A 16,192-nucleotide genomic window follows, 5' to 3' on the forward strand; every position below is an offset into this window, starting at 1 on the left:
ATGACGACCTAGGTTAGAAGTAGCCTTCTTACCCTTGCTTTTTGTAAGAGGCAACTAACGGGATCAGGTGGTCAGATTTGTTGACTTGGTTGACACATGGTTGTCATGGGTTTCCATTTGTGTAGATTGATGCTCATGCTGTTGATCACTGGATTGTCTGGTCCAGACTTGTTTTTTTGTACAGAATGCTGCCATATGGCTGGAATATTGCTGAGTGCACCGTGAAACAACAAAAACCAACCTATCTTGGATTGTCCATACTAGTAATTTGTCATGTTGAACGGGTGAAATTGTGATTTCTCTTCATACACCTGATGATTACCTGGCTGTTCTGTCTGTAATGGTTCCCTTATCGTCAAAAATTGCAAAAACTGACAACAAAGTAATGATCCTTTATTAAACAACATTTTTATTCGCCTGTCCAAAATTATTAGACAAATTATCAGTTGGTCTGTTGATTTCATCTGACTATGCAAAATTTGGTTTTGTATACTCTGCAGACACATAGCAAAGTGAACAGACAAGTCTGACCAACAGAGGAAGCCCTCACTCCTAGCACATGTATGCTGTAAATTCACCATTCAGTAGAATATGGATATTAAAGTATCATTGAACATACAAGATGGATGCTTGATATCAGTTCTGTTGTTCAATCTTGGTTACACAAGCTTTGAAGTGATCCCTGACCTGAATATGTCACGTTACATGTATGTCCTGTTGTGACATTGTAAAAGTGATATATGGCAGTTTGTTTGACATACTCCCTAGGCAATATGTGTTATAAAATACTGGCATCTGACATGATATGATTTGGTAATATAGAAAGACGCCCATGAAGTTTAAGAACATAATACTGTCCTCACTGCAAGTCTTGTATATTTACACATGCTACTTGTATGAAGTTAAAGAAAATCTTCTGTACTGATGTTCTGATACGCTGAATGCATTTGATATCAGCTGCATATGATATCATGTATGTATTACAACAGTGTACGCGTTAACGCTAAGAAACCCTTCATGGTTCACAGTAATAAAGTTTTATTTCAAGCACAATATTTTCTACCTACATGTTTTGCATACAGAGATTTTGTGTTCTGGGAACAGTACTCCGGACACGGCTCAGTTTGGTTCATGTTTAAGATTATTTGGATAAATATAAACTGAAACAACTGCTTGGCCAATCAAGCCGATCAAACACAATGGAATCAATGGCAATATATTTTAATGATGATTTTCTTAAAGGTGTGTATGTTCACCTGTTTCAGAATAAGATACTTTGTATGCGACAGCATGTTCCATGTAAAGTCATCGAGAAAACAGCTTTCTTAGAGACAGTTTCACAATATTTAGAGATTAAAAATAGTTTTATGAAAGTTAATATTATTAAGTACTTATGTACTGTCCTGAAATGTGGCCCAGTTTAAAAACAAGTAATTGTAAATATTCTGAACTCGTGTAATACATTTTTCGATAGTAGGTCATCCACGTGAACATTACTAGGGCCAAACTGTTTTTGGAAATTAGGTTATTATTCTTGATTCTAATATCAGTGGCTACAAAACAAGGTTATGGTTCCCCAGGTGACAAGTTATGAACTTTATGTCTGCTGAATGGATGCTAACGCTGCTCAACGCATATACCATTACCTACCATTACATACAGTATGGTTCAAAATTATTGAGAATAGCTGAAGCATTTCATATTATTAAACGAGAACAAATCAGATAAAATTGAATGTATTGTGAAAGTGAACTGACCTTTTCATGTTGTGTAGGTAACAATTTAATATTTTATCAAGTCTCCTTGAGCTTCACGGCACAGTCTAAGACGGGTAGGCATACTTCCTATCAGAGAGGTTAGTGTCTCGTGAGTTATGCTGTCCCAGTATCGGACCACTTCTCTCTTCATGTCTTCAATTTTTGTCAACCCCTTTTGATTCACACATTCCTTCATCATCCCCCAAATGTTCTCAATGGGATTTAAGTCAGGACTATATGCAGGAAATGGTAATGCAGTCACATTTTTCTCCTGAAACCACTGCTTGGCATGTTTTGCGGTGTGTTTAGGATCATCATCTTGCTGCAAAATCCAGTCATTTCCATAAAACACATGTGCACTTGGAAGGAGAAAATTATCTAATATGTTAGTGTAGCGTTGACTTGTCAGATTTCCCTCAAACACACACAGCGGGGTCGTTCCTAATAAGGATATCCCTCCCCATACATGAAACTTTGGGCTGTATTTAGGTCGTCGATACAACGGTGCTGACGCAGACTTTGTCCATATTTTCACATTATTGGGATATACCCATATTGAGCTTTCATCAGTAAAAATCACAATTTCCCAGTCAAAGTTTTCATGTGCCAAACACCACTCAACACGCCTGTCTTTATGTTCTTGTTTCATGAGAGGAGAAGGAATTCCAGTCTTTTTCTCCCATCCAAGATCAATCAAATTTCTTCTAACTGTAGATTTTGATACAACTGTTGATCCCCTTTCTATCATTTCATACCTGATGTTGGAGATGCTTGCCCTTTGCTTTTTAGACGCTAAAATTCCCAGCCGGACGCGATCTGAGAAGTCCAATTTTCTGGGTCTCCCTGCTCCTTTCTGGTGCCCAAAATCCTTTCCCTCTTTAAAATTCTTCCTGATCCTATACACAGTAGAAAGAGGAGTTCCTGTTCTCTCTGCCAATGTATTTACATCATCAATTCCTTGATTACACAACTCAAAAATCAACCTTCTTTTATCTTCAGCAGACATTGTTGACAGTGCTGAGGAAAATGACGTCTGCTACAAATTCAGGGGAGGTAACTCTAATTGTACTATACTAAGTAGGCCCAGATGAGTTACCTCCCTTATACCATTACTTAGTTTTAAGTATCAGTGAATCAGTTGAGGTGTTAGGATAGCTCAAAGTAAGAAGAAAAATTCTCAATAATTATGAACCAGACTATATGTCCTTTGGAAATGATTCAATAAATGGTCTTTGCCTTTTATGTAATGGAATCATAGTCTGAAACATATTGATAATCAGATTACGTGTGGAGACAGAGATTAATGACTTTCTTTTCTCCTGAGTCCTGTGTTGGTTTTGTTTATTCATAGATGATGAGAGCTGTCTGATACTTCAACTTCATTTTGTTTCTGGAACATGCTCCCAACCCAACCCACACATGGCATCTGAGGATCTGAGTTCTTCAAATAGTTGTCTGCTTGTTCTTCTGTATATCTGGTGGTAGGGTAGTCTGGTGGTTTAAGCATTTGCCCTTCACATGGAAAACTCAGGTTTGATTCCATACATGGGTAGAATGTGTGAAGTCCAAGTCAGGTATCCCCCACCATAATATTGCTAAAAGCAGCATAAAACTAAACTCCATCACTCACTTATTTTTTCACATGAACCATATTCTCTACATAGATCTATTTTTCTATTTATTTGTCAGGTGCCTGTCAAATAGATTTGATGTCTTTCAACGATGTCTGAAATATATGATTCACATCATGGTTACAGTATTAGGTCATCTGACTCAGTTTCTATAACCCATATTAGGTTCCCTTATGCCAGCCGTCAGTGAGAGGCTATTTCTACAGGTCGAGTCTGAATCCTCCATCCCACATGGGCTCCTTGTTGATATAATTGGAGTTCGTTTCTATCCAAATTATATATTTTTCGCTTGTGTTTAATTATGTCTGAATTGGAAAGCACCTTGTATTGCCACAAGAGTAAACTAGTTGGGAACAGGTGTTAAGGCTGAGTGAGTTAATTGATGTTTGAATTAAAAAACAATCACTGCCCTTCTTAATTCAAACTTTCAACTACTCCATCCCCAAGCAAACCATTGAATATCTCAAACCTGTGCTATATTTCCTTGTTCCTCATTGTGTATGCCTCATATTTCTACCCATATACTTGACTGTGTGTACTGCGTGTATCTGCTCATATACTTAACTGTATGTATGTTACAATCAGATTGTGAAACATTGTGGTCATTTCATGATATGACAAAGCAGTTCAGCCATTTTGTGTCATTTTGCATAACAACAATCAGTATACTTTAGTCATTTCATGAAATTTCACTGAATAATGTAATCTACAAAAGTGGATCACAATTTCAACAAAGAGGTAAAACTACTGTGGCAGCGATTGTTGCCCTTCAGCTTAGCTTTGAAGCATTTATACTGGTTTGTTTGACTCCTGCTGTGCCCAGAGCTCTACACCTCACAAACCCCTATACACCACGTATGAATGAAATTAGACTAACAACTAGTCTCTAAAATGAACATATTGCACTGAAAAAAAGTTTCATATTGAATGAAACTAAATTGAAATGAAAAGGAGACCTGAGACTTTCTTCATTCCTTAAGCTGTGGAAATCTAGACTTGCCACATTTTCTAGACTTGTGTGGGCTTTCTGGGTTATATTTGCTTCAGGGTCTGTATGAGAAAACAGAATGAAATGATCCTCTTAGTCATTTCATGCAATGACTGATTTCACAATCTGACTGTAACAGATATACATATATACATCATATTTCTGTCCACGTATCTCATTGTGTACACAGTTTCTGCAACTATACCACCTCATCTATACCTCTTACTCATCTCTTAAACCACCTTGTGTATACCTCCAGTGTCTGCTCCTACTTTCTCAGATGTGTTTGCCCTTAAGGAGGTCTGTGTTAGCTTTCTCTCTGTAAGATATTCTTCATATGACCACTTCTCTGACCTGAGGTGACCTGATGCATTATTCCTTCATACTGGCTGATACTACCCACAGGCATCCATTCAACTCTGACTTTACTTAATTAAGGCCACACCAACCATCCCTTTGAGATGCCTGGGGAGTGTGACCTGAAGTGACCTGCACCATCAAGGACCTGCTCATAATTCTACCCACCCCTGCCACACCTCAGGCTCATTATATCCCTTGCAGGTCCTTCTCCCCCTAAATACTATCCCCCTCCCCAACACTGCCTTTGTGTGACCCACAGCCAGCAGGCTACATCAAGCCTAACTCAGCTGTCAGTTCCATGCCTATAGCGTGTAGACTCCACTCCGGTCCTCCACGTGCCACGACAGACAGGATACTATTGTGTGGATGTAATACACTTGGTGAATTTCCCCCTGCAGTGAGAGGATCTGCTTGTTGTGCCTCAGTGTAATGACACAGGTTTGATTTATATCTGTTTGTAAGAAAGTCAGCAGGTTTGATCATTTATCATACAAAGCCTGAATGGGAAATAACATGGTAATGCTCTGGTCCATGTGGCGTGTATCCTGTCGGTTCATGGACGTCACAGGCCTTTGTGTATGTGATTGTGGTGATAGTTGAGTTGAGAGGGTTGGAACCTGGAACATTAGGTTGTGTCTTCAGTGAAGATAGCGGAACAAGATCATGATGCAACAGTGCGTTCCCTCGCTTTCCCAATGTGCTTGTCTGTCTTATTTTAGTCTGTGAGTCATACAGATGCTATAAATAAGCAAGTGTATTGAAAATTGCCTACTCAAGGTTATGGATGGCATTACAGTACTCTGACACAAGCATGACACGCCGTGAGCTTCGGAAAAAGCCAAATAATTTAGAAATGCAAACTTTACTTGGCACAGAAATGGCGTTTGCAGTCATCCATTAATGTAATATGTAAATTACATGAGTAACACCTATTTTTCCATGTCTTCTTTCTTCTTTCTAAAATGAATTTATATTATTTTATTGTTAAAACTCTTAGATATAATTGAAGTGGGACAGGATCCTTTAGTATTTGCATTTTGCTTCCTAGTCTGTATTACATATATCACACCATATCCGAGTCACTCCATGTCTGTAAAATATGGCCAGTGGAAATTTCCCAAGACTCAGCTCTAATTCCTGGTCAGAGAGAGACTGAAAAGAGCTGCAGTCTGTATTGGTGTTGTGACTTGTATCACACGTACCATTTCCCAAGAAATGAGGCAAGTGTACAATCACTGATGTGACAGACATCTGCCTTTCATGTCCAGTACCCTTGCTCACACTGTCGTCTGCTGCTGGCGTCTGCCGTAGTATAGTGATCAGCTTTTATCCGTCTGCCCTACCACCCCTGCCTTATCCGTTTGCCCCATTGCTTCTGCCGGAAGAGATCATCTCCTGATCGAGGGGAAACAGGTTCCTAGTCATTTATACTGAAACTGACATACATTTCAGGTACTGGATGTGAAGGAAACGTATTCATACCCCAGTGAGGTCAGTGAAGAGGTCAGCACATTGTGAGTGGACTAACAAGAGGATACAGTGTGCATGGTTTCTTGGAAGGACTGTATACTGGGAACCAAATCTTCTGCAAGTAATCAGGTTAATCACATTATTTCAGTGTCTTTTACTCTCATTTTTCTCATCTGCATAATTTTTTAACATATTCACTGATCTATCTTCAGTGTCATCAAGACCAGTCGTAGGCATGACAAACTGCTTTAACGTGGTTGATATTAATTTGTTGTCAACATGGTTCCAAAACAATAACTGGTGTCTGACTTGTATTTTTGGCAAATGTGCCTGTAAATAGACGTAGCTGCTTTGTTTGTGGTAATTGTTCAAGTCCTGTTTGTTTGGTTGGGGAGAATAATGACTTATTATTTTGAACGGCTGTTATGAAAGCTGTATTAAAATAGGTGATGTTTGTTTTAAAGTGAATGCAAAAAATTTCCACTGCTAATCAGAATTCAGTTCATGGGAAACATCAGTGGAAGTTTTGACGTTTGCTTGTCAGATTTGATGATTTATTTGACTATTGGTAGTATTGTCACATTTCAACCCCTTGCCTGGTCATTGTATATTCTGCTCACAAAAATATTAGAATACCTGCATTGCAGCAACTGTAGAGAAAGTTATCCACTATTTTTATGCAGGGTAAAATGGTTAGGTCAGACCACTTATATTTCTTGTTTTACAGATCCACCTGCCATATTTTTTATAAAGATAAATGAAAAAAAAGAAAAAACTCAATTTTCACACTCAAAAAATAAAATCCTCATGTCAACTTACAAGAAATTATTTAGATTGTTTTTTACCCCATATAAACTTTATAATTGACAAAAGTAACATACTTTGAGTATTTAGAAAGAATATTACTTTGGTTGGTGATTTTATTTTCATTTTTCTTTTCCTGCTTTTCGTTTTTCTAAGGACAGATATCCATAACACAAGAAATACAACTGGCTTGGCCTTAAGGTTAGTTAGGAACCATAACCTAACCAAAACACAGTCAACACTTAGGATCCCATGGTACACGTTAATATGTATTTTCCAATTCAACATAATTATTCTGGTCTTTATGATAGTGGACAATTTTATTTGGTGGCCAACACCACAACCTTAGTAAAATAGCATTCCAGTGCACAAAATGGGAACCTTGTATTAATTTTGTCTCAAAAATATTAACCGGATTTACATGCTTCTGTAGAAAGTCCTATGAACCTCCCATAAGTAACACCTTTGTAATAACCATAATAATTAGCTTTCAGAATTACCCATGAATATCCAGGGTAGAATTGAGCTTCAGTAACCCAGGTTTGTCATAAGAGGTGACTAACAAGATCAGATGGTCAGACTCGCTGATTTGGTCGATACATCATTGGTTCCCAATTGCACAGGCTGATGCTCATGCTGTTGATCATTGGATTTTCTGGTCCAGACTCAATAATTTACAGACTGACGCCATATAGCTGGAATATTGCTGAGTGCAGCATAAAACTGCACTTACTCATTCACTGTAAGGGTGGTAGGGTAGCCTAGTGGTAAGAGCATTCACTGTGAGGGTGGTAGGGTAGCCTAGTGGTAAGAGCATTCACTGTGAGGGCGGTAAGGTAGCTTATTGGTAAGAGCATTCACTGTGAGGGCGGTAGGGTAGCCTAGTGGTAAGAGCATTCACTGTGAGGGCGGTAGGGTAGCCTAGTGGTAAGAGCATTCACTGTGAGGGTGGTAGGGTAGCCTAGTGGTAAGAGCATTCACCTGAAACCTGCATTCATTTCCTCTCATGGCTACAATTTGTAAAGCCCATTTCTGGTGTCCCCTGCCATGATATTGCAGGAATATTGTTAAAAGCAGTGCAATACCCAGCCCCAACTCACTCACTCACTGGTCTGTTTGAATCAACTCCCATGTATGTCACACCTTGATCACAAAGACATTGATTCATTGTGTAAGCGTGATTCAACTTGCAAACAAAGCATGCATCCTTCTAATTCTTTTCATTGTAGCTTTTGGGATAGTGAGGTGGGTAGCCTAGTGGTGAATGTGTTTGCTGGTCACTCTGAAGATCTAGGTTTGATTTCCCTCTTAGGTACAATGTATGAGGCCTATTTCTGGTGTCTCCAGCCATGATATTGCTGGACTTTGCTAAAAATAGCATGAAACCATACCCGCACATTACAATATGTACCTGATATATCCTTAGGCCTGTTCTTCATATTTCGTCTTGGTGATGTGATGTTTTGTCTTAGCCAAATATGACACGAATAGACATTGTCTGTCAATGTGTGAAGGCTGTTGATTGTAAAACAAACAAAAGAAGTTTGTTACTAGGAAACTGGAGTGAAAGATGTACACAGAGACTATTTTGTTGTTTCTGAAAGCCATATTTCCTATATGGGACAAATCAGTGTCAAGGGGGACTATAGAGTAAAGTACATTGGATATGAGCATCTGTCTTAGACCACTTATGATGAGCACCCATTCTTCAATGCATTGGTCAAAAGATAAATGAAATAGATTTGATTCGTTTTGTTGAATTTTGTTTAGTTAAGTTATAGTATAGGGGCCGTAATGGGCCAGCTCTGTAAAAACTTGGACCCGAGTTTGATGGACCCCACATTGGTACAATGTGTGAAGCATTTCTGTCGTCTGCCATGATATTGCTGGAATATTACTAAACATGGTGTAAAGCCACACCCACTCACTCACACAAAATTAAGAAACATAGAGATATGCTTCAGTGTGTTTGCATGTAATGATTTATATATTTATATAATAACAGGTGCTTGGGTGATCCACTGAGTGAGGGTAACATATATGTCAGATCAACTTCCGTGTTAAAATTAGAAGAAACAATTAGGTGATGCAGTGTTTGTGTTAATGCAGAAATACATGTTTAATAATAAAACCATGCAAAAAATATTTTGTTTGCACGTGTTTTGGACACATAGATTCTGATCTACCTAATTTTAAGACTATCTTAAAACAGCAACATATAGACAAACAATAAATTTTAACATGATTCAGAATTGTACTGGAAATTTCACACGCAAAAGATTTTGATTACATATTTATAATCTTATTTCTGAATGCACTCATACAAAACTCATACAAAACCTACTGCAATCACTGTGATGTTTTTAAATACTGGCTTGATAACGGTTTATAAAAATACACTGATATGTCTATCCTACTTGCTAAATATGAACATGACATACTATTGCTTGGTTAGCCAATCCAATGACAAGAAATGAATTGCAATTTATTTGTAATCTTGATTCAAGTTCTTCTTGGAAGTAAGATTGAAGAACAGCCTTGTGAGTAAGCATTCTCCTGTTAGACCATAAATCTAGGTTTGATTACAATGTGTGAAGCCCATTTCTGGTGTCCCTGCCATGATATTGTAAGAATGTTGGTAAAACCAGAGTAAAGCCCCCAACTACCTCACTCAATGAAGTTGGAAAGATGAAGGGCTTTGACCTGTTTACAGCTGTCACCCACGTTTGTGTGAAACTCTGGTAACATTCTGTACCTGCTTCAATTAGGGACAAACATCTGTTGTTTAATCAGAAACGGTTACAGTAATTTATATCTCTAGACTTCATAAGTATACGTGTATACTTTCTGCGTTGATATTACATAATATTATGCAACATCCTATGGTTAATCTATAAATATAAAGTCTTGTTACAGTTGTGTGTCAGAAGCAAGGGATAGTCTGTGATTCTGTAAGGATGTCAAATTAACTAAGTCTTTTCAGTAGCAATTGTTTAAAGTATACTCGTGTAACCGTGATTCATGGGTATAAGGAAGTACAGTAAGAACCATATATTAAATGCAAGATGTCATTTTGTATAATAACTGATTGTTTTTTCATAGATGCAGCAAATTGAAAATGCCTGATATATTTCTGACTGAAACTTTTGTTTACCAAAGCCATTTGCAATCATCACACATTGGTATGAGCACAAAATGTTATGTCACCATGTTTCATGGATTACGGAGTCAGTAACTTCATATCACAATTAACGACAGGCCATTTCTGTAAGTATTGACTCAAGGAAGGAGACAAAGAAATGTCGGAAGGTTAGGGATTATGGTATCTTTTTGACCGAACATTTTTTAAAAAGAAAATTTGGTATTAGCGGCATTGGTGATCTTGGGCTATTTATATCATTGCTGGACAATTAGATTTGGTCTATTTAAGAGCAAGGCAGAGATTCAGAATATTTTTTGTCAACAAGGCATGGCATTGTATGCACATCAAATGTTCTGCTTTGTGATGTCAAGACTTAATTTACTAGACAGCATGATAATTACAGCAATCCACGAATCAAGGTTATCCACAAATTTAGTTTACGGTTCTATATGTTTCTGTAAGGTGTAATAATGTTATGGTTTGTTAAAGGATATTTTACAATAGATATTGTAAGACAGTTTTGTATATTGAGCAGAATCTGGCATGTGAAAAGTGAGATGCTGTGCTTGATGGAAATTACTGATGTATTGTATTCTAGTACAGTGAGTTAAAAATATGGAACAGTGTTAGTCTATATTTATATCTAACCACAACATCTTTGCTGAAATTTATTCACACATGATTTTATTTTTCTTGTCATAACAACAGGAATGTGATGGTCATTTTTGTCTCATTTTGTTATCTCCCCCTTTTCCATGACAACAAAACGTGGAGATTGACCATGTTGAGTGATGTTTACTTCAGTATATGGAAATAGGATCTGCGTGTTCAATCATTGTCAAATATACACTCCCAATATATCGCAACACATATCCCAATACAGAAACTTGTGTTGTAATGTGCTGCAATAGAATTTTTGGCCATTACCCAGCCTAGTGGTTAATACGCAGCATGATTCATGCCTACAAACAGATTAATTTTTTGGTGTATATGCACCAAGTTCTCAAGGTTAATCAGATCTGAGTACAAAGTTTCATAAATGACAACTTCGAAACTTTATTTTATGTGATATTTATAGCTTACAAACATAATCTGATAACAAAGTAGACTCATTGTCTAGGCTTATTACAGCCATTGCTGTTAGAATAATTAGCAAAATTTGTGCTGAAGAACATTTTTTTTTTTACTACATTAGATATGTAGAAATGCCAGCATAGTGTAATGTTAGTATTCTTGTTTACAAGTAACACCAACCTGAAACATTGACTGGCACTATCGATTCTGACAGAACACATTTATGAATACAGGGATCATATTTGGTGGCCAGCTTATGCAGTTATCCGTGTTGAAATTAACTGGCTGTAAGCGCTGGAGTTGATGTACAAGGCTTGTTAGCTTCCACCAGGGTGTTTTGGGAGTCGTGGTATTCATTATGGGGATTTACATGAAGGGAGCTATTATTCACAATCCTGAAAAGGTAGCAGAATGCTGGAATTTCCTTACATTTTTGGTAGTTGTTTGAACTGACTGTTAAGTTTTAATTTTAGTGTTTATGGAATTGTGTTACCCCAAAAATGTTAGTGTTTGAGGAATGATGTTGAACAGAAATACAACCATTGACCATTTGGCTTTAACTTGTGAAATAGTGTTTGTGAAATGGTATAAAATAACAACAGCAAAACCCAACATTGTCCATTAGATTTCATTTTAAGTGATTGTGGAATGATGTTAAAAAGAAAGAAAAAAAAGTTAAAATATCTATTGAAGAAGTCAGCAATCAAATGTTTAACACTTGATACAAAAAAAGTCCAACATTAACCATTAGGTTTTCTTTTAAGTGATTGTGAATGATGTGAAAAAAAAGAAAAAAATGCAAAAATATCTGTTGAAGATGGTTGTAATAAAAAAAATATTTAACACTTGATACAGATCACATAATTTTTGTGAGATTGTACCACTGTTTCATAACTGCCCATATAATACTCAAATAAGGTTAAGGACTACTCGTTTCTCTCCTATTACTAAAGACAATCTCCCATGGAACAGTATTATGAAAGAGTTGGTTTAACTTCTTCTGAGTAGTATATTTGGTATACGATAATAGCCACATCATAAATAATCCTCAATCAGATCAAATCCAAGACAAAATAGAAACAGAACATGAAATATCATTTGGACTGATCATTTACCAATTGTCGTAAGATCTGATTTGGAACAAAAGGAGAAATATGAGCGAATTCGTCTATTTTTGTGACAATCCTAGAGCAGCGCCAAACATTCTGAGTTCCTGCAAGCTACCTCAGGAGGTATTTTGTTTTAGACAGTGTCGGGTACACAGTGGTATTTACTGACATATGTGAAGGACAAAAGCCGCCACAGCCAAGTATTATGATACCAGCGAAGAAAGGTTAGCACAGCTTGATTAATGTTTTTTTATAGCTGCCTGTGGAGTTTGTTGGATCTCTATGGATCTTAGCAGGCCTGCGTTTTATCTGGAAATCAATTAAATTCCGCATTATGTCACTGTCAATTTTTGCAGATTAATTCGATCATAAAAGGATTGCAAGGAGTATAAGCTTTCTGATAGGAGGTGGAATTGGTTCATGTTATATTATTGATTTTGTTAACATATTTTAGTGCAGGTTCATTTCATTAGCAGCAGTGTATGGGTACCTGGTAGGATGTGATGGTAATGTGGCACATGTGGCAGTTAACCTTCTAGTATCTCACAGGTAGCCTGGTTATATATTCCCAAGGGAGTTGAAAATTGTATTTCTTATGTGCACTTATGTGAACATTCTTCTAAAATACTGAACATATGTATGGATATTAATGCAAAACATTCTTTCCCCTGGCTTCATCAGTCCATTGACACATATTGTAAGTTGCTCAGTAATTAGTTTAACCTTCGAAAGAAAACCCAGTGATTGATATTATCACCATCGGTCAACACAGTTTGGCGTGCAACAACTGACCATGCAGGTGAGGCTTACCCCCAGGTGCTATTTTTCAATTTTTTTATGACAAGCATGAGTTGCTGAAGGCAAAATTCCCATGTCCTCATTGTTGAAAAGCATCAAGCCTTTAGTGAAATCACAGTTTCTGTTTTATAGGCTCTGCATAGCTGCAGTTAGTTGCTAAATTGCTGAGACAGTTTAAAGCAGCATTGTCTCACTTACTTACAAATTATAAGCTCTCTATCGTCAGTGTTTTAACATATTCAGGTGTGTAACTTGTGGCCCAATAGTCTAAGGTGCAGCTGTTCCCAGTCTCATGAATTATCATGGGTTTCAGTCCCAGATATGTCTTAATTATGGCCCCTGATTTGTGAGCAGCAGATGTTTGTGGTTTCACCATGGTAACGTTTCAAGCGTGCATGAACTGAACACCTCCACCACGTTAAGCTCACAGGTTGTGACTTAGCTATAATACTGTTCAAGCCTGACTCACTCAGACTGAGGGTTAGAATGAATTGTGAGACTCGCCGTCATCAATGAAATAACGTAGAAAGGCGTTATTAATATTTTTGTATCATCTAAAACCCAATTATGGGTGGTAGGGTAGCCTATTGGTTAATTGGCGTATCATGCCAAAACCCTGGTTCAATTCCCTCCATTGGTACAATGTGTTGAGCCCATTTCTGGTGTCCCTTACATGATATTGTTAGAATAATGTCAAATATGCTGTAGAACCATACTCATTCACTCACTAAAACCCAATCACTGCACAGTATATTGTCAAGTGTTTATTATGAAACATTTATTGATACAAGTACAGATGCTAAAAGGTAGCTTCGGTGTTTATATACAGGTTGCTACAAGTGTAATGGACAGTAATGCAAGTGTATTGTACTTCTGTATTCCAAGGTTGTTTTAACCGGGAAAGCAATTAGCTGAACCATAAACCCAAATAAAATCTCCACTTTGGCAGTTATAACATGCATTGTTTGCAACAACCAGTTTGTTTGCGAAGCTGAATGTACCACACCTTGTCACGTGGTGAATGCATGGGTGACTTGAGTAATTTGTGTCAGTAATTTCCATCAGTTGATGAACAGAATTATTAGTTGAATGCTTGAATATTTATTAATATTTATGAAAGTCCTCGATACAGATGGTGTTGATGTGGCGTGGTGTGGAGAACTTTCTGGTCCAGTGGCTGAAGGAGTATGTTTGTGAATACAACAGATATGATAATGAGGGTAACGGATGAGTAGCCATGATGTCTCCGATAAAAGTCCTGTTATTGGAGCTGAATATATGGTGTGGACATTAACTGTTTTGTTATATGAGTGTCATCTGAAAGATTGGCAATGTGAAACATCAGTTCAAGAGAGTACAATTCACAAATATTCTATGGGTTTGAAGGCTAAGTGACTGGGAAAATTATACGAGTGGACTACTGAAAATCATGGATGATACCAGGTGACCATGAAGAGGTAAGTACATACTGCCCCACAGAAACACACCATTGATATGTTTTAAGCATCTATTGTGTGATGCTGACCGTCCGTATGTCCATAGCAGTTGGAATATCTCAAGAACCATCGACTACATTCTTTTCATGTTTGGTACCGAGGTTCATCACGGTATAAGAAAAGTCTCAGTCAAGTTTAGTAACCATGACCTTCAAGGTCACAAGAGAACTTTATCGTTAATCCTTGTCAGCAAGATATCAAGAACCATTCCCTGGATTTTCTTTATATTCAACACCAGGCTTTAGCTAGGGAAGGTGCAAGGTTCAGTGGATTTTGGTGACCTTCACATAATTTTTTAGGTCACTGTTTTGAACATTTCAGCATATTAAACTGCATGTTAAGATTGTCAGCAAGATTTTTCAAGAACAGTTCTCTGGATTTTATTCATAGACTTTCAAGACTTCCCTTGAATGTTTTTTAGTATGCAGTTTCTTTATTACTACTTTCGCATATTTCATACTCTAATACATTCATGTCAAGGTTGAAGTGAGTGTTGAAAATATTTGTGTGTTTGAAAAACTACAAAACATGATATCAAGAGAGGATGACTGATCATGTTTTTGTTGACATTTAACTCCGTCATAAATTATGACCTTCACTTTAATTACTTTTTGATTTACAGTAGGGGTTATGTAACCATACTGAAAAGGTTTGTTCTCTTTCTTTTTCCTTTATAAATTAATCATTAATCACCCATGCTTGTCACAAGAGGTGGCTGATGGGATTGGATGCTTAGGCCCAGTCACTTGGCTGACAGATGTCATTGTGTCCCAATTACGGGTCAGTGCTGATGCTGGATTGTCTGGTCCAGACAGATTATTTACAGACTGCGGCCATATAGCTGGAATATTGCTGAATCTCTCATTAAATAGTTGACCAACCAAAATTCTTTCAAAGTGTTGTACCATGGGTAATATACGGCCTTAGTTTTGTTTATCATTGTGTGTTGAGTTCTCAGTTAACTTCTTCTAAGTTGTCAATTACATAGGTAGATACCAAGAGGAAGTGCTATGTTTCCATATTTTATGTGAGACAATTGTTTCTGTTGACAACTGTGGGTGAAACTTTTTTGATCTTTGACTTTTTATGGTTCTCAGACATGCAGTTTGGCTTTGTCAGATGACCATGAAAGATGGTGCACTTCAATCTTCATTGAAAAAGTTATTTGTTCTGGATTATTTTGTATAACTAATGTATCCTGTAATGTAAGACAACATCAGCATTGAAATTGCTTGCTTGAATTCAGTTTATGATCACTAGTTACCAATGACATATGCGAGCTTTTGTCATCCGTGGTCAAACATCCAGTCATTAAATTTAACTTCAGTGCAAGGATTGAAACGTGGCAGTAGTGAAAGTTAAGTCATTTGTGTCAGTGATTTTGCTTTCATCTTTTTCCTTCAGCATGCAAATTTATTTTGACAGTGGAAGATTGTTCCATATCTGTGTGATGTTTGTTTTGGAAATCTACCACTGAGTGTCATCTTGCAGATATTTTTACAATCTGCGACTAGTTCATCGGAAAGCTGACTGCATACTCTTCCATGCTGTAGAGCATGGTGA

General features: G+C 37.2%; 1 protein-coding gene across 5 annotated transcripts in view; it reads left to right on the plus strand.

The window, feature by feature from the left end:
* Positions 1-16,192, plus strand: part of LOC137284682 (G protein-activated inward rectifier potassium channel 3-like) — a 237,058-nt gene that overhangs the window by 143,587 nt on the left and 77,279 nt on the right. For 3 of the 5 annotated variants that reach the window (XM_067816590.1, XM_067816592.1, XM_067816593.1), the window contains exon 2: positions 6,189-6,335. The gene's annotated coding sequence lies outside the window, so the exon portion shown is untranslated. Of the gene's footprint in view, positions 1-5,016; positions 5,175-6,188; positions 6,336-16,192 lie in introns of those variants that run through there. The other 2 variants (XM_067816591.1, XM_067816594.1) reach the window with 2 other exon arrangements.

This window comes from Haliotis asinina, chromosome 5 (genome assembly GCF_037392515.1).
Source record: "Haliotis asinina isolate JCU_RB_2024 chromosome 5, JCU_Hal_asi_v2, whole genome shotgun sequence".
NCBI lineage: Eukaryota > Metazoa > Mollusca > Gastropoda > Lepetellida > Haliotidae > Haliotis > Haliotis asinina.